Here is a 21,654-nt window from a genome sequence, read left to right as displayed (position 1 = left end):
GGGCTTTGTTGGTTGCTCCTGAACCCCCTCCCTCCCTCCCTTTTTCTGCTATATGTATTAGGTGGTTCTTAAGCCTCCCCAGAGGCACTGGGTGTTAGCCACAGCTAAGGCTAAGGACTACAACGGTGGTGTGCCATTTCTCCTGCTAGGAGCAAAGTCATAGGTTCCTGGCTAGAGGATCTTGCCTCTGCTCAGGGTCAGACCAATCACTATATTTGGGGTCAGGAAGGAATTTTACTCCATAGTCAGATTGGTAGGGACTTTGAGGGATTTTGCCTTCCTCTGTAGCAGAGGGTATGGCACTCTACCCAGGACCTCTTGAGTGTATATTAACAGCATTTTATAGAAACCAGACATCAGCTGCTGTGGTCCCCTGCTTTACCTATGGCAGGTTAGGGTGTTGGGTCTATGTTGTGTCAAGGTTGAGGGCAGTTTTATGCAGAGCTTAGATCAGGGGCAGGCAAAGTCTGGCTCATGGGCTGGATCCATCCAGCAATGGACTCCGTTATCCAGCAGCCCCTGCCTATATGACTGGGACTGGTTTCCATGGAGACCCCAACAGCAGTTGCGCTGTGCAAGCACAGGGCTGGGGTTTCTGTGGAGACCAGCCCCAGCAGCACTGACAGGCAGCAGCGATGTCAGCCCCTTCCTGGTAGCAGGCCTGGTTGGGGGAGGAGGTGCAGGCAGGAGCAGGGTGGGCTCAGATGCTACCCCTTGTGCAGGGTGGGCAGCAGCAGTGGCGGCACTGTTGGGAGGGGTGGCTATGGGACACTATGGAGAATTTTGGGGAGGGGGGCTATACCCCAAAAAAACTCTACCTTACACCCACCCTGCTGACAGGGTGCGTGGCAGGGCAGGGACCTGCTCCAAAGCTACGCTGGAATTTTGCAGCAGTGACAGCATGGTCCAGAGCCAAGACAGAGTCGTGATCTACAGCTTGCACACCCCGGGTAGGAACATGTAGGCAGCAGATTGCAGCTCTGCCTTGGCTCCTCGCAGTAGTCACAGCACAGTCCAGCGTCATGATCCACTGCCTGCATGACCCTGATGGGGCATGCAGGCTGCAAATCTCAGCTCTGCCCTGGCTCTGGACCATGCTGTCACCACCTCAAGATCCCAGCACAGCTCCAAAGCAGCTCCGCACCCTGCCAGCACTGCTGGGCCAGTCTCCATGGAAACCCTAGCCTCATCCTATCACAGCATGGCTGCTGCTGGATCTCCCTGGAAACCAGCCCCAGCCACATGGGAAGGGGCTGCTGGGAAATGGAGTCCAGCCACTGGCCAGATCCATCATTTTACCCACCCCTGGTTTAGATTATGGCTGTACAGGACAGTTTGGCTAGGGATGATCCTGCCTCAGGCAGGGGTTTGGACTAGATGACCTCTGGAGGTCCTTTGTAACCCTACTTTTCTATGACTGTATGACAACAACCTGGTAGATGAGAACTTTGTTTAGGGGTCCTGATGTCGTGATCATTGAAGACATGATTTTGGAGACATTCAAAGGTAACGCTGGCAGATTTTAGCCAGTGTTTATTCTAGTCATTTATGTTTCCTTTTTGGGAAAGGTGGCTTCCCAGGTAGGGTTAATGCTCAATAGTCTCCAAAGATTGCCCTCTAATTGTAATTTGTCAAGGAGCAGCTGGCTGGCTGTTTGGGGTGGGTTGGTAAAGGATCTTGGTTTCTGAAGTTGACAGTGAGTCCAAGTATTTCATATACTTCACAAAAATGATGATGAATGACCTGGAGCTTTTCAGTGGGTACACACAACACAGTCATCAGTAAAATCAAAATCTGTAATGCAGGTGTTAATTATCTTGGACTTGGAATATAACTTGGTGATGTTAAAGATATTCCCACCCATGTAATACTGGATGCTGACTCTGGATGGAAGTCTTTCAGCAATAAGATGCCAAATACTGTGATATAGATAGAAATTAGTGTTGGTACAATAATACGTCCTTACTTGACTCCAGTTCTAACAAAGAAGGGGTCCAGTTCCAAGCAGTCATGCAATGAAAAACACCAGGTATCCAGCATATAAAGCAAGGGCGGTCTCACTGTATGTAAAAATATCAAAGTTCTTCACAAAAAGATGAAAGACAAATATCATATTGCAAAGGTAACAATCAAGGAGGGTTACCACATATCACAAATTTACCTTATTCTATGTGAGAAAATGATTCATGTGCCAAAAATAAAGAAAGGTGAATGGAGAGGAGCAGACTTAGGTTAATTGTTAAGCTTTTTAACAATACAGGAAATGGTACAAGTAGTCAGACTCATCCTTGACAACTGTTTTTGTTATAAGAGATTTCAGTGAATATTTGTGCATCACCTCTAAATGTTCCAATCAATACAAAAAGTGAACCACACTTTGTAAACACCATGATCGCATCAATTGCTATTGTATTTGTAATTAAAATCATTTATCAAATGTGTTACTAGGGTGATCATAATAATCTCAACATATCCATAATAGCTTTCTAACTAACATTATTTCTGGGTTTACACAAGTCTCAGAGCCATGAATCATCCAGCGTTATAAATTTAACATTAGAAATTAAGGAAAAGTACCACCTATTTGGAAAAATAATGTAAATCTTTGCTGACTTCAGTTTCATAGGCAACACAAAATATCACCTCCACTTCTTCACTCATAGAAAAAGCAACTGTAGGATTTTCAGGGAAGTCACTTCTTTCACATCCATACATTAAAAAAGTCTCATACAACAGGAAAAGGAAGTATACTATTGAGATATTATGCAGTACCTACAGGTTAAGAGGTAGTGGTGGGGGGAAGAAACATAGAAAAGATTATTTTTTTGTTATAGGTTTACAGGACCAAATATATATATTATTGCTAGTACCTTGATAACAAAAAATACTGCTGACAAAGCAGACAGGAATTTGAAGAAAACTGTTATTTATTACATGCCAGTCACATATATCGCATCAGTGTCTGATCATTTCAAACAAATGCAAGGTGTCTGACATCAGATACTTGAAGACCAGGCAGAGAGAGAGAAAAAATAAATAAAAGATGTCAGAAAAGACTAGGTCTTCTCCACTCTGTAGCAATCCTCTGTTCAACTATATTCTACACTTCTTACTAAACCTTTCCAACGACCAGAAGTTTTAGCAGCTGCAGAAAAAAAAAATCCACTTTAGAAGCACACTAGTACTGCAATAAAATTTTGATACAGAAACTTTTTTTTGGGGGGGGGAGGGGGGGAGGAGGAGAAGAGATCCAGACAAAATGACTTTCTACTTTAAAATGCAAGATCTGATTCCTTCATGTTTTCTACTCCATTTTTTTGCTCTGTCCTGATCAAATTTTGAGAAACAAAAGAGGTAGAATCTCTCCCCAACTTCCTATGCAAGTCTAAAATGTTATGAAGGTTTCTCTTCCATGGCTTACACTCAAATAAACTATCCATGGTTTCAGTAGAAATTTCACCTGGATAGATGTGTGTGTGTTGGATATTAGCAAGATTGATGTAAAGATTTTGACAACCTTTGACTATCTGTCATTCATTTTCCATGGAGCCAGTATCTCAAGCAATAATTATTTTAAAGGCTTTTCTGTAACCCAAGCACCATAGAGTAGTTCATGCTTAGCTTGTGCCTCATATTAAGAATGACACATCCTGCTGTAACTCCACATAGACACATTAGAACATTGCAGGGAACAGAAAGATGGAATTCAAGTTTGCGCAGTCCAATTCTAGATCTTTGAAATTCTATCTATCCTGTGCAAAAGAAGCCTCCACTTGTTTCTGAATCAGGAATTCAAATTTCAAGTCAATCAGTTTTATCCTCCAAAGTATGAAACTCCCATACAACAGATGGTATTTTAAAGATGCAGGTGTATATCTAACTGTAATAGGGAGCTAGGCATACCTGTTACTAAAGGGAAGTCCACCAATAGCGAACACCTGGGAAACGCCAAAACAATGAAACACCAGAAGTGGGTTAAACTCAATTGCTGCCTGAGAACCAGGCCATGGATAAAAGGCAGATTTGCCGGGAGTTCATCCTTCGGCAGGGCACAGACAATGGAATGCAACAGAGCCAGTATTGAGAGGACCTTCAGCAAGGATACACCGGAGGACTAGAAGAGCCTACACAACAGGAGAGACAATGGTAAAAACCACCAGAGAGGTAGGCAGCTGATCGGTCACTTATGTGTTTGGGGAAGCACCCTCTCGGAGCAGCATGGTGGTGACCTCTTCCCAGAGACAGTGTGGTGTTGGCAGAGCAAAACCTGTGAAGAAGTGGGTCAGAAGTCAGTGCAGCGGGAGTACAGAAGCTCCCAAACATATCTAAGGATGGAGGAAAAGGGGAAAGATGGGAACCATGTTGTTACACTGTATCCTGAAATGGCAGGAGTAACTGACAGTCACCTTGTTACCTAGTAAAAGATACATCACTTAGAGTCCGTTTCACCTGTGTTTCATTTTCTATTTCTTCCCATCAAGGCATGGCAGGTGAGTGTGAGGGGTGGACAAGTATTCAACAAGAGACCCGATAACACCAACAAAATGTTGCTCATTTTTAAACTAATCCACACCTATTACATGTGTTGTAATATGGTTAGTTTACTACAATCCTGTTCTAGAGCAGTAATTAGGATCCAAAATAGTTCAACTGTCTGGAGGGACAATATGATGGTCAGGTGCCAATCCTTGTGCATGGGTTGGATGTTTATCATAAATCATAGAAAATTAGGGTTGGAAGGGACCTCAGGAAGTCTACTTCAACCCCCTCCTCCAAGCAGGACCATCCCCAACTAAATCATCCCAACCAAGGCTTTGTCTAGTTGGGTCTTAAAAACCTTCAAGGATGGAGAGTCCACAACCTCTCTAGGTAACCTGTTCCAGTGTTTTACTACCCTCCTTGTGAGAAAGTTCTTCCTAAACTTCTGTTGCTGCAGCTTGAGACCATTGCTCTTTGTTCCGTCATCGGCCACCACTGGGAACAGTCTAGCTCCGTCCTCTTTAGAACCACCATTCAGGTAGTTGAAGGCTGATATTAAATCCCCCTCAAGTCTTCTCTTCTTCAAATTAAATAAGACCAGTTCCTTCAGCCACTCATCATAAATCATGTGCCCTAGCCTCCTAACCATTTTTGTTATTCTTTGCTGGACTCTCTCCAATTTGTCCACATCCTTTCTGTAGTGGAAGGCTCAAAAAGTAGACACAGCACTCCAGATGTGGCCACAGAGGGGAATAATCACATCCCTCGATCTGCTGACAACACTCCTACTAATGAAGCCCAGTATGCCATTAGCCTTCTCTGCAACAAGGGCATACCATTGGCTTATATTCAGCTTATTGTCCAGTGTAACCCCAGGTCCTTTTCTGCAGAGCTGCTGCTTTAGCCAGTCAGTCTCCATCCTGTACCAGTGCATGCAACTGTTCTGTCCTAAGTGCAGAACTTTGCATTTGTCCTTGTTGAACCTCATGAGATTTCTTTTGGTCCAATCCTTTAATTTGTCGAGGTCTCTCTGAATCCTAGCCCTCCAATGTATCCACTATTCTCCCCAGCTCGGTGTCAACTGAAAACTTGCTGACAGTTCACTTCATCCCATCTTTCAGATCACTGATGAAGATACTGAGCAAAACCAGGCCCAGGACCAACCCCTGGGGCACTCTACTTGATAGTGTCTGCTAACTAGAGATCAAGTCATTGTTTACTACCCTTGGAGCCCAATGCTCCAAGTGCTTGGAAATGGATTCCTTGACGACCTACTCCATGATTTTTCCAGGGATTGAGGTGAGGCTGACTGGTCTTTAGTTCCCCAGATCCTCCTTTTTCCCTTTCTTAAAGATGGTCCCTATATTTGCCAATCATCCAGGACCTCTCCCAACTGCCATGAATTTTCAGAGCTAATGGCCAGTGGCTCTGCAATCACCTCAACCAACTCCCTCAGTACCCTTTGGTGCATTGCATCTGGGCCCATGGACTTGTACATATCCAGCTTTTCTATATGGTCCCTACCCTGTTCTTTTGCCACTGTTGAATGCTCACTTCCTCCCCAAATTGTGCTATCGGGTGTGATAGTCTGCGTGCTGATGTTGCCTGTGAAGACTGAGGGAAAAAAAACATTGAATACTTCAACCTTTTCCACATCATCTGCCATTCAGTTGCCTTCCCCATTCAGTAAGGGACCTACCCTTTCCCTGGTCTTCCTCTTGTTGTTGAATGTTATGGGTAATGTTATAAACCCACATTTTCTACTCCATATTCCAGAATTATATTCTGTCTCATCATGTGACTTACACTAATGTTACTCTAGTCTTGTTTTCCCATCATATCTACGTGGCATGGGATGTAGTGATCTGAAAAGCCATATGAAAACTGTTAGAAGAAAAATATAGCTCATTCAAAATATTAAAAATTAGTTGTAAGGTATTTGCTTACACTGCATAATGAAGAAAACAGATGTTCAATAAAACAACACGCAATACACTAACAGAGTTGCTCTGCATCTATCATGGATGAAATCGCTTCATTAAAAAAAGATTAAATACCATATAGATAGTGTACATTATAATTTACTGGAGGGCTTGTGTGATATTTGACTGATTGACGATAATGTGCACATATAGTTTTATTAAAATGAGAATGAAGGAAGATATTTCTACACATGAAGTGAATTTACTCCTAGATCTTCACTGCAACTGTGTTCTGTACTGCCGCTCACCACCTCCTAAGCTACCCCCTGTCAGGACAGCTCTTTCCACCTATATTTCCCTATTTGTATATAGAAAGCAGCAGGAGCATTGGCACTCTGCACTGATATCAAGCATTTCTTAAAGGTAAATGTGCCCTGTTGCTCATAGTTACAAGGCAGCAGCCAAAGAATAAAAGGTCTCAATCAGAGAGCACACAGTCCACGAGAATTTAGATTTTGTTCATTTATATACATTTCTAGGGAAGTCGACACCCATCAACTACCTGCTGCTGCTACATGCATCTAAAGGGACTCACTGTACGCCTGATCCTGAAAGCCTTCCTCAGAGTGATAAGCCCTTACTGCAAATCCTGATTGCTTTCATTGTACCTTTTTGCAGAGCAAAGTGGTATTCAATACACGTAAAGGTATCAGATGTGACCCTGAGAATTTATTTTTACTACTCATGATTACATTGCTCTTATATCCAACTTAGATACCTTTCTTTAATACATACCCAGATACTTCAATTTATGGCATTGTATTTTAAAGAACATATAATACAGTCAGTCAATGGTGTTATTCATGTAATTTTCATTCCTAAGACATTCGAAGTAGTACAATTAAGTGCTCGATTCTGTCCACTTTTTCAAGGCAAGTCATACTAATTTGATGGGGCTCATCTAAAGTCCACTGAGGTCAATGAGCTTTGACATTAGTGGATTTTGAATAAAGTCCTATGTAAATAAGAAAGACAGAAGTGGTTCCTACACTACAAATTCATTCATTTTGTGTGAGTTACTACAGCGCAGGCCCTTAATCCTAATTAATACATTTATAGTTGCAAAGAAAAACATGTAGATTATCCATCCTGAGAACTAATCACTTGAATAGAAATCCCAAAGACACTATACTCCCATCACCTGTAAAAATGCATCACTCATCCACCCAAATTCTAGCAGGAGTAAACACATGTATAGAAGACATTTTAGGTACTAATTGATAAAAATCCACTAAAACAGGATTGGCAATATAATCCTAGCTATTATGATTGATTTGTTAGTTAAATCTGTGTTTATAATCAATTGCTTATGAAACCCTCTAGATAAATAGGTGGTTTAGCCTAGATGGTATGTTAGATCACTAATGAAAGACCCAGAGTAATCCCCAAACAATTACGTACTCCTGTGCTTACAAAACAAGCTTGTATACTGAATCCATTAACAAAATTTAGATATTTAAACACTGTCTTTTGGATGTCCTACAATATTAATTATACCTGATATATAAAGTGTATTTAATTACAGCTAAATGTGATTCTGGATGAATTAGCTACATGTATAAAAAATTACACACATCTTTTTCTCTGTTATGAACAATTTAGCATCAGCTCTGAAGCATAAGGCTTTGTAACATAAAAGATGTTACCAGTGAGAAATCAGTTGTAAAGGAACTTCATAGGAAATAGAAAAGATAGAGCACCAGAGATTTCTTTGGCAACTGCTTCAGGAGTCCTGTGCAAAATATCAGCCAAGAAAAGCCTTTGGCAGACAAGGTTCCTTGGGCGAATCTGATATCTTTTATTAGACCAACCCAAATGGTTGGAAAATAATTATTAAGCAAGCTTTCGGGTTCAAAAACCCTTCGACAGGCTAAGAAAGTTTCAGTAGTTGGTGTGAAAAGCCTTTAGCATTTTGTGGATTCTCTTCCACAATCAGATCAAGCTCATGCTATCAATACATGGGCAGCCAATCTTTTCCTGGGTCAGAAGACAGAAAGCTCTATCAAACTACCTCTTTTAATATAAAGGACCCTAAGTGAAGGTATTGTCAAAAAGGTACCTGTCTGACAAGGCTGAAGTTCTAGGTGTATCCACAAAACATATAGAAGAGCAGCTAAGTGAGCTTCTCTGCACATTGTAATATTCCACTTGTCATAACTGTTCCAGGGTGGGGTTCTGTGTCTTATCTACCCAGACCTCTCTTCTGGCACATGTGCCAATGATGATGAAATCTGACTGTTTTGTGCATACCTGCCAACTAGAACAAAACACCATCTTGTTTCATTTCAGGAGCAAAGATGGGCAAATTAGTCCCCAAAAAACATTTAACAGGCAAAGGTAGTTCTCTTTTTTATGACCTAGGTAGCTATAAAGAGATTTTTTTTACTAACTGGTTCATTAGTCACAGTAAGACCAAAACTTATGGAACTATATTTCAGTCTTTAGACTGTGCGTGAGATCTGTTGGTTGCTAAGATCATGAAATCCATGGTCACTCATAGCACTGTTTCTCTTCCTGTTAGATGATTTCCAACCAAAACAGGCTTTCAAGTATCAACATTAACACAAATATACATTCTCTCAAGTCTTCATTACATGTTTTTTCTCCACTAACCTTCTTGTGAGCAAAGTATTGAATTAGATGGAGGTTTGTGGAATATGAATAAAGGGGTTTCGAATCTCTTCAAATGGAAGAGAAAGGTTTCAGTCCCATGAAACTACAAATAAAGTATTTGTAGCATTCACCTATTTTGAAAACGTTCTGGCTACTAGAACAGGGTCCTAGAACAAAAAGGTTGTTTATTCCATTGCAAATTTCTCAAACAATTTCTTCGCTAGTCTTACACGAGTTACAATTTACACTGAATTTCCCCGCCTCAATACAATCTTTAATACATTTAGTGAACCCAAAGAGGACAATTCACAGAGCTCTAAAGCATTTGGGGCAAACTATGCAGACTTCCTGAAATTACAAAGTTAAATTCCAGAAGAGTTATCTTAGTCATTCCTTCTTTTGAAAGGAATTAATTTAGTATATCAGGAACCTTTGATATGAAAACTTCAATGCAGTTCTTGTTCTATATGAATATTCCAGAGCCAGATTTTATACCCTCATCTCAGAATGAGTACACTATGAATCCATAAGCAATGGGAGTAGCATTAGTCAGTCCAAACAAGGCTGCCCACCAATTCTGCAGGGACACAACAGTAGACCCATCTTCCTACAGCTGCAGAGACCCAATGTGCCAGATGCCAACCCCATTGACCCAACTGTAAATGGACGCTAGGGGAGTCAAAGGTGACTAGACAAAATACTATCCATATCATTCCTTCCGGTGCCATGTCTAGAGTAATTAGCATGCTTACCCCTACTATGGATCGTTACACTTGGGAGTAGTGTATCTCCCCGTCATGCAAAATAGGTCTCCAGTGCCACAATACAGCCTTTTCACTGTGGGGTTTTGTGGGACATGGGGTCTGTCACATTCTCTTTAGCAAAAGAATGCATTAATCCAATATGCAGTGCCAGTACAACTCCTGCCAGCCAGATTTAAAGAAGAGAGATAATTTGGCTTCCCCACCTCTCTATATTGTTAATCCAGTTGCTTGCCAAGAGGATGTTCCTGTTAGATAGGTTTTAACACTCACTCAGTTACAACTCATCAGGTCTCTTTCTGAAACAAAGCACCTCCAATGTCACTGCAGCTTTAGAAGTGCTAGATAGGGAAGAGACACCCTTATCAAATGGGGCATTAGTGTTCAATAAATATTTATTAAATCTTGAGGTTCCTAATATAGCATTTTTTTCTCTTGAGAAAAGTGCTTAAGATACATGACAGCTTGATACATCATTCTTATGAGCTTAATCATATTAAGTTTTTCAAGCCCTTTCACTGGGTAAATCATTCCAAACTAGGAATATATAAATACCTATGAAATTAAAAACAAAAAGGCCTATAAACTATCAGGATCTTGTATTTATATCAGTGGCAATTCAAAAATATTCCAGTCCTACCTGGTGCACATGGGAAATTTTTTTTTTAATTATCAAAATTAAAACACAAGCAGTGCCTCCAAAGAGAAAATACATAATAATATTTATATTTTTCAGCATTTCATCAATACATAATGATGTGTTGAAATAAAAATCAAGTCATATTTAGAACATACAAATTTATACCACTTCCTTGAGCAAAAAAAATATTGAAAGAGTATAATCTGATGCATAATTTAAACACCACCAACCAGCCTTATTGTAATATTTCTGCTTGAACGACACCCTTACTGAAGACAGGGATTTGGCGGCTGCTGTAGAAAACTATTTCTTATCATGGAAGAATATTTATGGAAGCATGATTTCAAAAAGGGAAGAAGATGCTCTGACAACACAAGTGACAAAAAACAACTGCATAACTATCAGACACGAGAGCTTTGCCTGACCCAATTATTCTTGGGTGCATATCTACCCAAACTATGATAGCAAGAGCTAAAAAGATCATGACCATGAACTAAAATTCAGCATTTGAACAAGTGATTATTTTAAGTGATTATACTCCCCAAATAATGACTTCACAATATCTTGCACAGTACCATTACAAAACAAATGCTTCCACAGCTGAGTCACAATGGTGCTCTCTCCAACCCATAAGACCTGGAAGGTGTTTTATATAAAATGCATGAAGCAAGATCTCAGTTTCATGAAGAGTAGTATATGGGTACAGCTTGGGGAAGGGAAGATTTTGCATTTAGATAGAAATGACAAGCATGAGGAAACACCCTGGCCCACCCAGCCATAGCAAAACCACTCATCCAGTCATCAGGGGAAATTCATACCAGATATGTGATACTAGGATTATTTTAGCATCGTTTCTAACGCTACTAACAACAACATTTATTTAACATATGTTAATACATACATATATAAAAGTTTCCATAACATGTTATGCAGATATATTAAAGCTCTAAAGCATCACAAAGGATTTAATTATTCACTGTGGGCTGCTTGAAATACATGCTTACAAAGAAAATGTGTCACCCAATTTCTGCAAATAGATTTCTCTATATCATGTGGAGAAACAGTTGTTCTCTCTCTGTTACTGCACCACTGGACCAAAGACTATGAACCTGATAGGAGACTCTGGGTCTTCCAAGTTTAGCCCATCACTTCTTACTATAGGCATAACATCTAGATCACTGGAATGCTAAATACCTAAGTCCTGACCATTATATATCATAGATCAGATTGCAAAGACAAACAGAACATGTACATTATGACATAATATGCAAGAATATATACTATTTCCCTAACACATTAATATCACTATTTTTCAATAAGCTTTTTCTACAAGATTTAATGCCAAACTTTTAAGAAATAGATACAAGCTTCAGTGCAGACTTTTAGAGAGAAGCATAAAAGGAGAACAACATTGACTAGCCTATTAAACCTTCTTGACAATTATTTTGCCTACATTTTGTGTGTAAGATATACAGGTACACACACACGCGAGCATAGAAGAACAATACAGATAGACATTCAAATTGGCATCTGCATTAGTTTCCTCATATATTTCACTATTGTGAAATATTTCAAAATGCATCCATGTTGGGAACGTCAGCAAGACCTTCTGGAGCATTCCCATTGGGGATATGTTGGGAGCTGCTGTTGGGTGTACCACTGAGGTCAAGGGGAGGGAAAAAAAACTATCACAGCAACCAGGTTGGAGCGTTTGTAATGTCAGCCCTGAGGGGAGCATTCTGAGAGAACTCTCTGCCCAAGTACAGACAGCCAAAAAGCCCGAGGCTGAATCAGTTCAGTCTCTGCAGGTTAGTCTAAGCTGCAAAAATTAACCAGTAAGCAAATACACAGACATTCACTTTTGATACAAGAAATGCAGGCACATGCCTTCAGTGGCTAAAGCCGCAAGCTGGGGGGTGCTACAGCACACCTGCTAGCTCCAAGACTTTTCCCCCATGCCTGCTTGAGTGGAAGGGACATGGCCAAGCCCAGCCCAGAGGTAGCAGGAGGGTCTGCCTGGGCTAAGGGGGAGGGGAGGAACAGCACCTGCCACCAGGCTGCGGGGGGTGGGGGGGCGGTCAGGGGGAAGTAGTAGCATTGAATTCATAAAAGCCTGAACAAGAATAGTCCATTCTCTGAAGCAAACATGTATTGAACAGAAGGGAACATCCCTGTGGAGTCCTGCTGGCTGTGATCATGGACTACAAATCCCAGAGGCACCTGGAAGCAGGAAGAGGAAGTGATGAACAACCCTGCAGAGTTCTGCTGCTGTGTTTCTAGACTACAAAATCCCAGAGACCTCAGAGCCTGCAGGAAGAGGAATAGCCCGTGCTGGGATACTGGGGAACTCTGATTTAACCTCAAGCAGGAAAAGGTCTGGGACAGAAGCTTCAGAAACCGGTTTAACCTAAATCAGTTAAGTCTGATACTACATTCAGCCAGGTTTATCTTAAACTAGTTTCAGACATTTTGAAACTGGTTTATGTGCACTGAGCTTCTGTTCTGTTACAAGTTGAAACCAGTTCCTGAAGATTTAAACCTGTTTATGTGTAACTTCTGTCCCTAGCCAAGGAGGCTGAGAGGACATTTGGATTACTTTTCTGTAAGCCACAGGCATGCATCCTGCTCTGAGTACCAGCTGAGAAGAAAAGATAACATAAGTGAGTTGTATCCATCTAGAGGCTCCAGAGAAGGTGGATTCAATCTGCTGCTACCCAGACACAAACGAGTATCAGAGACAGTGAAGGTTTTTGCTGCTGAGGAGCAATATAGCAAAGATATCGATATATTGTATGGTTTTCTTTGTAAAGTTTTCATTTGTTGTTCATTTGTTATTGTGTTTGTTATTATAATAGAAAGAGAAATTTTGACTTTTTATTTATTATTAGTCATTAAAGAAAATTCAGTGCTAATTATGTTTGTAGTGAAAACAGAGTGCTTGTGTATTTCATACCGCAAAGTCCTTACAACTGCATTTTCATAGGCACAGTTGCTTGCCAGCTCCCATTTCTACATTTCTTGCATGCTCTTAATATTTGATAATGTGGTGTGTAAAAGAGACCTACCTCTACGCCTGATATTGCTTTCTTTGTTTATTAAAACAGTCTTTCTGGTTGGCAACTGGCTGGCAATTCAGAAAAAATGAATGACACAATAAATATTTGTGCACCTGCTACAAATCTTGATTAAATATTTTTATTTGGTTTGTGTCCACCAGTATAATATTTACATTTTCGGCTGGAAATTTCAAAGGAGCCAAAGGAAGGTAGGTGCCCACATATCTCAGAAAAATCCCCATTTTAATCATTGTTTAATGTCCCAGATGCATTTTCTAGGAAAGATGAACACTTCAGAGACTTGCATATGGGTCACCAACGTTACATAGGATCTTCTTTTGTGTACCTGATATAGCTATTTCTGCTAAACTACAGTTTTATGACTGCTCCTATTACAACTCAGGGAGCATTCCGAGTACATGTTTCTCTCTCCCATTTTCTTCTCTTTTCTTTTGTTTCCTTCTAGTAATATACTGCACCCTTGTCATACCTGGCCAAGCAGGAGAAGGAACAGAACTCCTCACCCTTTCATGTTCCTCTGTGTAAGACCTATAGAGAGTTTGGTATCACGTCCTCCAGACAGAAATCACTACTGTTCAGTTATTAACCCCTGTGAGGAAACAGACAATGGCAGAGGGTGCACTGAGCCCTTTACTCCAACTTATATATATAGTTGGAGTAAAGTATATACACACATATATACATATACATGCATACAAATTTTTATACATACACACACACACACACACACACATACACACACACACACACACTATATGGACACACACACACATTCCACAAGGACATGGAAAAACTTGAGAGGGTCCAGAGAAGAGCCACCCATATGATCAGGGACTTGCAAGACAAGCCATACGAGGAAAGGCTGAGGGACTTGGGCCTCTTCAGCCTACAGAAGAGAAGGCTGAGAGGGGACTTGGTAGCAGCTTACCTCTACATCAGGGGAGTACATCGAGAAGTTGGTGTACAGCTGTTCACCAGGGGACCCCTAAGGAAGACCAGGAACAATGGATACAAACTCCTGGAAGGCCACTTCAGGCTCAATTCCAGGAAAAACTCCTTCACAGTCAGGGTGTCCAGACTGTGGAATAAATTCCCTCCAGTGGTGGTGCTGTCACCTACCCTGGAAATCTTCAAAAGGAGACTAGACAGTCACCTTGCTGGGGTCACTTGACCCCAGTTGTTTTTTCCTGCCTAGTGCAGAGGGACTGGACCCAATGATCTACAAGGTCTCTTCCAGCCCCTAACAATCTATGAATCATATATATACATATAGATCTACATCTATAGATATATATCTATATATCGAGATATATATCTCTATATCGCGATATCTCTATATCTAGACAGACAGACAGCATTATATAGCATATATATACATAGCATTTTTTTATTCAGATATCATATGGAAGCTTGCCATACTGTTCTATGGCACCACCTACTATTTGAAGTTACCTACTATTCCATTCCTTCTAAATACAACACATACACAATTATCTGAACGTAAGTTTGGTTTGCACTCTCTCTCTCTCGTACTTTCTCATTTTTTTAAATACTGAAAATTGCAACACGAGTATCACAGTGAAAACTAATAATCTTACAAAAAAATAAAGATACCATTTTGTAACAATATTGAATCTCCCTATCATCTACTTTTCCCTCTCCATATTCAGTCAATACCCACATAGCAACATAGTGAACATATTTGTCGTAGATTCGGTTCTCTCTGTAGGGAAACACAAAAAGCCACTGGTACGTACCAGCACACTCCATGTGCCTGAATTCCTAGAAGGAATTCACAATTCCAGAGTAGAATCTTTGCCTCTAAAACCACAGGCCAATCTCTCGAAAACAAAAGACATCTCCGTTTCTTGTGGGAGAGAACAATGGCGACATGTGCAAGTCCTCAGTGTTTCAGGAGAGGGCAGTATTACATACAAGACCGAGCTCCAAGGGGCTCGTATAGAATCTGCATTGTTGGCTTGACTTTCCTGGACACTATTTTTTACTGTTTTGATTGTGAACATAACGCATATTTTAGCTGCCTGTGATACGTGTCCTAATGTTTTCTTCCATTACAAAAAGTGTTTTTATATCTAGTACTTGTTTTATTTCGCAGAGCTAGGTAGTTACTCATTTTAGCCTGACATCAGGCAAAAGGCAGAGGTGCACCTTACAAACTAACTAAATCAGAGATGCATAAGCTTTTGTGATTCCAACCTCATTTCATGAAGTAATCATCTGATGAATCTTCCAGTGAAGTGAGCCTGGGCACATCAAAGCTTATACATCACGGATTTAGTTGATGATTCATAGATTCATAGATGTTAGGGTTGGAAGGGACCTCAATAGATCATCGAGTCCGACCCCCTGCATAGGTAGGAAAGCGTGCTGGGTCTAGATGACCCCAGCTAGATGCTCATCTAACCTCCTCTTGAAGACCCCCAGGGTAGGGGAGAGCACCACCTCCCTCGGGAGCCCGTTCCAGACCTTGGCCACTCGAACTGTGAAGAAGTTCTTCCTAATGTCCAATCTAAATCTGCTCTCTGCTAGCTTGTGGCCATTATTTCTTGTAACCCCTGGGGGCGCCTTGGTGAATAAATACTCACCAATTCCCTTCTGTGCCCCCGTGATGAACTTATAGGCAGCCACAAGGTCGCCTCTCAACCTTCTCTTGTGGAGGCTGAAAAGGTCCAGTTTCTCTAGTCTCTCCTCATAGGGCTTGGTCTGCAGGCCCTTAACCATACGAGTGGCCCTTCTCTGGACCCTCTCCAGGTTATCCTCATCCCTCTTGAAGTGCGGCGCCCAGAATTGCACGCAGTACTCCAACTGCGGTCTGACCAGCGCTCAATAGAGAGGAAGTATCACCTCCTTGGACCTATTTGTCATGCATCTGCTGATGCACGATAAAGTGCCATTGGCTTTTCTGATGGCTTCGTCACACTGCCGGCTCATGTTCATCTTGGAGTCCACTAGGACTCCAAGATCCCTTTCCACCTCTGTGGCACCCAGCAGGTCATTCCCTAGGCTGTAGGTGTGCTGGACATTTTTCCTCCCTAGGTGCAGCACTTTGCATTTCTCCTTGTTGAACTGCATTCTGTTGTTTTCTGCCCACTTGTCCAACCTGTCCAGGTCTGCTTGCAGCTGTTCCCTGCCCTCCGGCATGTCCACTTCTCCCCATAGCTTTGTGTCATCTGCAAACTTGGACAGAGTACATTTCACTCCCTCATCCAAGTTGCTGATCAAGACATTAAAGAGTATCGGTCCAAGGACCAAGCCCTGCGGGACCCCACTGCCCACACCCTTCCAGGTCAAAGCTGACCCATCCACCATGACTCTCTGGGTGTGACCCTCCAGCCAATTTGCCACCCACTGGACTGTGTAGTCATCCAATTCACAGCCTCTTAACTTGTTCACCAGTATGGGGTGGGATACCGTATTGAAGGCCTTCCTGAAGTCTAAGTATATGACATCCACCCCTCCTCCTGTATCCAGGCGTTTCGTAACCTGGTCATAAAAAGAGACTAGATTGGTCAGGCACGATCTGCCTGCCACGAATCCATGCTGGTTTCCCCTCAGCATAATTTGTCCTGCCGGGCTCTCGCATATGTGAGCCTTGATAATTTTTTCAAAGACTTTGCCAAGGATGGAGGTGAGACTGACTGGCCTATAGTTGCCCGGGTCCTCCTTCCTCCCCTTCTTGAAAATGGGGACCACATTGGCCCTTTTCCAGTCCTCTGGGACTTGGCCCGTGCGCCACGAGCGTTCGAATATTCCTGCCAGTGGCTCTGCAATGACGTCGGCCAGTGCCTTCAGCACCCTCGGATGGAGCTCATCCGGGCCTGCCGACTTAAAGGTATCCAGTTCTTCCAAGTGACTCTGCACCATCTCAGGGTCTACGCATGGAAGTCTGGTGCCTTGCTGCTGCCTCTCTACAACCCCAGTGAGAGACTTGTCACGTCCCTCGCTTAGGAACACTGAGGCAAAGAACTCGTTGAGGAGTTCAGCCTTGTCCCCCCTGTCCGTCACCAATTGTTTCTGCCCATTTAGCAGGGGTCCTATTCCTCTCTGGGTCTTCCTTTTACTCCCTATATATCTAAAAAACAATTTCTTGTTGTCCTTTACTTGGGATGCCATCCTCAGCTCCATGGTAGCTTTGGCCCGTCTAACTGCCTCTCTACAAGCACGAGCAGAGGAGGTATATTCGTCTTTGGTGAAGTGGTTCTCTACCCCACCTTTTGCTCCATTTAGAAACACATAGAAGGCATCGCTCTTCAGCTCCAATGCATCTTAGGAAAAAGTGAAAATCAAAACTGCTGAATGTTTTATGGGCTTTTTTGGGTGGCGGGCTGTGTGTGTGGGGGAGGGCACAAATCACAAATGGTTGAGTGGTCACTGCATGGCAGGTATGCTTGCCCATAATCAAGCAAGCTTAATAATATTGGTTTAGGAATGGTTTGCATATTAAAATACAGCAATATATTGTTTGTTTTGAATTAAGAACAAGATACTACCTTGGGTAAGGATGTATGAGAAAAAGTAAGTGTGGAATGAACTAGATGAATGAGCCATAAAGAAATGGGCAAGCTTGGGATGCAGAAAAGACTGTGCAGTACTGAAATTTCCTTGGATTCTTCTGTCTGGCAAGTCATTACATTTTGCTGTACCTTATTCCCACTTTACACATGAGAGCGCTAATATATATCAACAGACAAAAAAAAGTGTTTAGCACAATTTTTCACTAAGTTTGACATTGCTGAAGAAACGACAGAAAGCTGAAGCTTCACATGAAACATCTCAACTTCTCAAACTTTTCTACAGAAATCTAGATTGCTGAAGTTAGTGAATACTCAGCTGACCATGATTCAGGCCTTTGGAACAATTCTGAGCAAGAGATAAACGTGACAAAAGCAAGCAGCATAAGGAAAGGCTGAAGGAAATAGGGTATGAAGGACAAAAGGGGGGGGATGAGACTTGATAGGAAATACATGAAAGGCTGCCATAAAGAAGGAGAAAAACTGTCCTTCCTTGTCAGAGGTCAGGATAAGATGCAATGGATTTAGACTACAGTGAAGATGAGTTGGATATACCTCAGGAAAGCCTTCCTAGCTCTAAGAAGCAACAGACAATAGAATGAGCTGTCCAAAAACCTGTGGAATCACCAACATTGGAGATTTTGCAAAATAGGCATCTGCCTGGAATCATGTAGAAGCAGTGGATCCTGCATCTCTGCAAGGGTTACACTAAATGGCCCACAGGCTCGTCCCAGTTCTATAAATGCATAGAATCCATTATCGGACCAAACTATTCTCAAGGAATTTTCACCCAATGTGTGCGAGAGACATGAAAACAGATAGCAAGGTCCTACACGTGAACATTTTGATACAAATCTTTACTACTAATAGGAAGATAGTATCAGAATTAATCTTTTGAAGATCATTCTTTTGGGTATAGTCTCTAAAGTCTCACCACTGCCCTTCCCTCCTCTACTGTGGACAAAGAAGTGTTGAGAGTGAGTTAAGTAGGAAAGGGCCTTGCATGTTACAGCCTTGCATTTCATCCACCAGTTCCTCAGGCTCTGCTCAGATAAAGCTAATATGATACAGTACTGCAAAAGCTACTTTCCAAGGGCAAATCCTAGGATCAGTGTAAATCAGTCCCCCATCCCCCATCCCTCCAAAAGAACTGCTGCGGTCCAAAATGTTCATATATACCAGAATACACTGGACAGGCCATTTCAAAATGCCTTTCTTTGAAGGCCCCATCTGTGTGATGGTTTGATCTATATATTCATTCAAAACAATGTTCAGAAATCAAACTATTCTTTAATTACCACCTGCATCATTTTATGATAAAAACACTGAAATGATTTTGCAGCAAAAGGTTTGCAAACCTGTTGCCATAACAGGAGAGGAGAGGATACTGCAGTGGAGAGGAGAGGAGACTGCAGTGCTCAACCATTCCCAGATTTATTTTTCCCCACACAGTTCTCTGGCACTGGAAGGGTCTGCAAGAGGTATTCCAAGGTTGAATGCCAAAACTTTTGGCAAGGACCAAGTAATTCACAGTGCTCTTCGGCTGGAACTCAGAGTGACATTAATGGGGTTTGAAGGGAACCAACTTCTGTTTGGTTAGAAGGAAAAGGTGCATACCAAGTACAAAAACAATTCTCTTACTTAAAGCAGAGATCATCAGAACCACTCATTCACAGAAGAAGTTAGACTAACAGTCTGGCCTCAACTGAATGCACAACAAGATTAGGAAATGCTAACAAAATGTTTCAGTTATTAAAATACAAAACATTAAAAATAAGAGTAGAAGAAAACAAAGCATTCTGGACAACTAAAAGCATGCAGAAAACTATGTGCAATAATAATGTATGTTCAACTTCATACAGAGCAGTGAGTGAGTCTCAACATTTCTAACTTTATGCAGGAGAAAAATATTTGGTTTAACTTATTCCTGCTCTTCTTCCAATTCTTGTTGTGTCTGCCCTATAATATTCTCATAAAATTTCCTATCATAGTCCAGAAATTATTTTGATTTCTTTCTGTAGTGCCATATTTTCCAGTCTACCAGAATCCCACAATAAAGTTCTGCCCGTTGAAATTCTCTCAGAATCCTTTGCTGCCGGTACACGAGCTCAATGGTCCTTTCACATTGAAGTGTGGGGGAGATGTTTTAATTAGAAGAGTTCTTGGAAAGCTGATCTAATTACAATGCTGCAGTTTAAAAATAGCTGCAGGATACTTTATCTAAACCTCATCTCAGGTTCCTAAGCCTAGCCCAGGGCTATCCAACTAGCAGGCCCCAGACTGCATACAGCCCACATGGGTTTCATGTGAGGCACCCAGGATCTCACCTAACTGCAGCTCCCCCAGTTGCAAGGTCTCCAGGCTTCCCACTTCCTCCTCTAGCTACTGCTTCCTGCCTTCACCCCAGAGTGCAGGGCAATCCCACAGCATGGGTAGCTGAGAGTAAATCTGGGGAAGTGCCCATGCAGCATACCTGGCGTGGCTTTTACAGCATGCAGTCCCCCAGGGCCTTAGAAGTTGGACCACCCTGATCTACCATCCACCTTATTATCTTTGCTTCTTTATTCAGATGAAGTTTTCTTACCTTGATACCTTCTTTGTGCGCCATTCCTACTCTGTCTCCACACTGCCTTCAATTCACAGTATGCTCACCTTGAACATATCTGTAAAAGAGAAGAGAGGAATTGTTCAATAACTTCTTAAAGCTGCTCCTTTATGAAAGCATATGCACTCCACAGCCTCTTATCCATTTTTTATAAAAATTGTCAACCTCAGACCTCCCAAATGACCACACAGTCATATTATCCTCTGCCTCACCCTCCCTTTCTACTCTTTCCCAATGTTATAAGCTCCTATTGCTGTTTTGAGTCTTTGACCACAAGCTTTTCAGAATAGATAATCCACCTTTATTTGTATTGTCCAATATCATCACCTCTGTCATGTATAGAAATGTTAATTAATACTGGAAATGCAAAATGGTTCTTTTTGAGTTTGGACCTAAACGGAAGTCATAACCATAAACAAGTTAAAATCTAATTTAAGTGTGAAATCACCCTTCATGTGAATTGCAAATATTTCAGATTTCAGGTTTGAGCTGCGTCATCTCTAGTTTTAGAATATACAAATTATTTTGAATAAATTTATTATACCAGTGTTTAAAATGCCCATCTAGACCACATGAAAAATACAAGGTATAAATGTGCAATTTTTAAGATTGTGAGATTCTGAATAGTCTTTTCATCTTAAGATGCAGGTAGTTGATTGCTGCAAAACAAACAATACTAAATAATATTAGGAAGATTATAAAATGGGTTGTAAGAAAGAGGGATGGGTGAGAATTAAAAGACTTGTCATTTTTATGTGCTTTTCCTACAAAGACCATGAATCTATTCCCTTAACCCATGAGCTATTACTGGTTCATATAGAGCCAACTTCTAGAAATATTATTTCCAAAAAGTGTGACTACTGGGATAATAGCAAAGTCAACTAATTTGCTTTCCCTTACTGTAAAGTAATCCATAGAAGGGCTAATTGTTGGAGACGATATGTTCCAAGAAAGTCACAAGATGC

The 21,654-nt window shown here is 41.4% G+C and overlaps 1 non-coding gene across 2 annotated transcripts in view; it reads right to left on the bottom strand.

Moving 5' to 3' along the window:
* Positions 1-3,243: 3,243 nt before the first annotated feature.
* LOC106736708 (uncharacterized) overlaps positions 3,244-21,654 on the bottom strand; it is an 86,045-nt gene continuing 67,634 nt past the window's right edge. For both annotated transcript variants that reach the window (XR_009461380.1, XR_009461381.1), the window contains exons 3-4: positions 20,669-20,747; positions 3,244-4,267 (exon numbers count right to left, since the gene is read on the bottom strand). This is a non-coding gene — a transcript (uncharacterized LOC106736708). The remainder of the gene's footprint in view (positions 4,268-20,668; positions 20,748-21,654) is intronic.

Source organism: Alligator mississippiensis, chromosome 4, assembly GCF_030867095.1.
Source record: "Alligator mississippiensis isolate rAllMis1 chromosome 4, rAllMis1, whole genome shotgun sequence".
Lineage (NCBI taxonomy): Eukaryota > Metazoa > Chordata > Crocodylia > Alligatoridae > Alligator > Alligator mississippiensis.
This window is presented reverse-complemented; position numbering and strand designations above follow the sequence as displayed.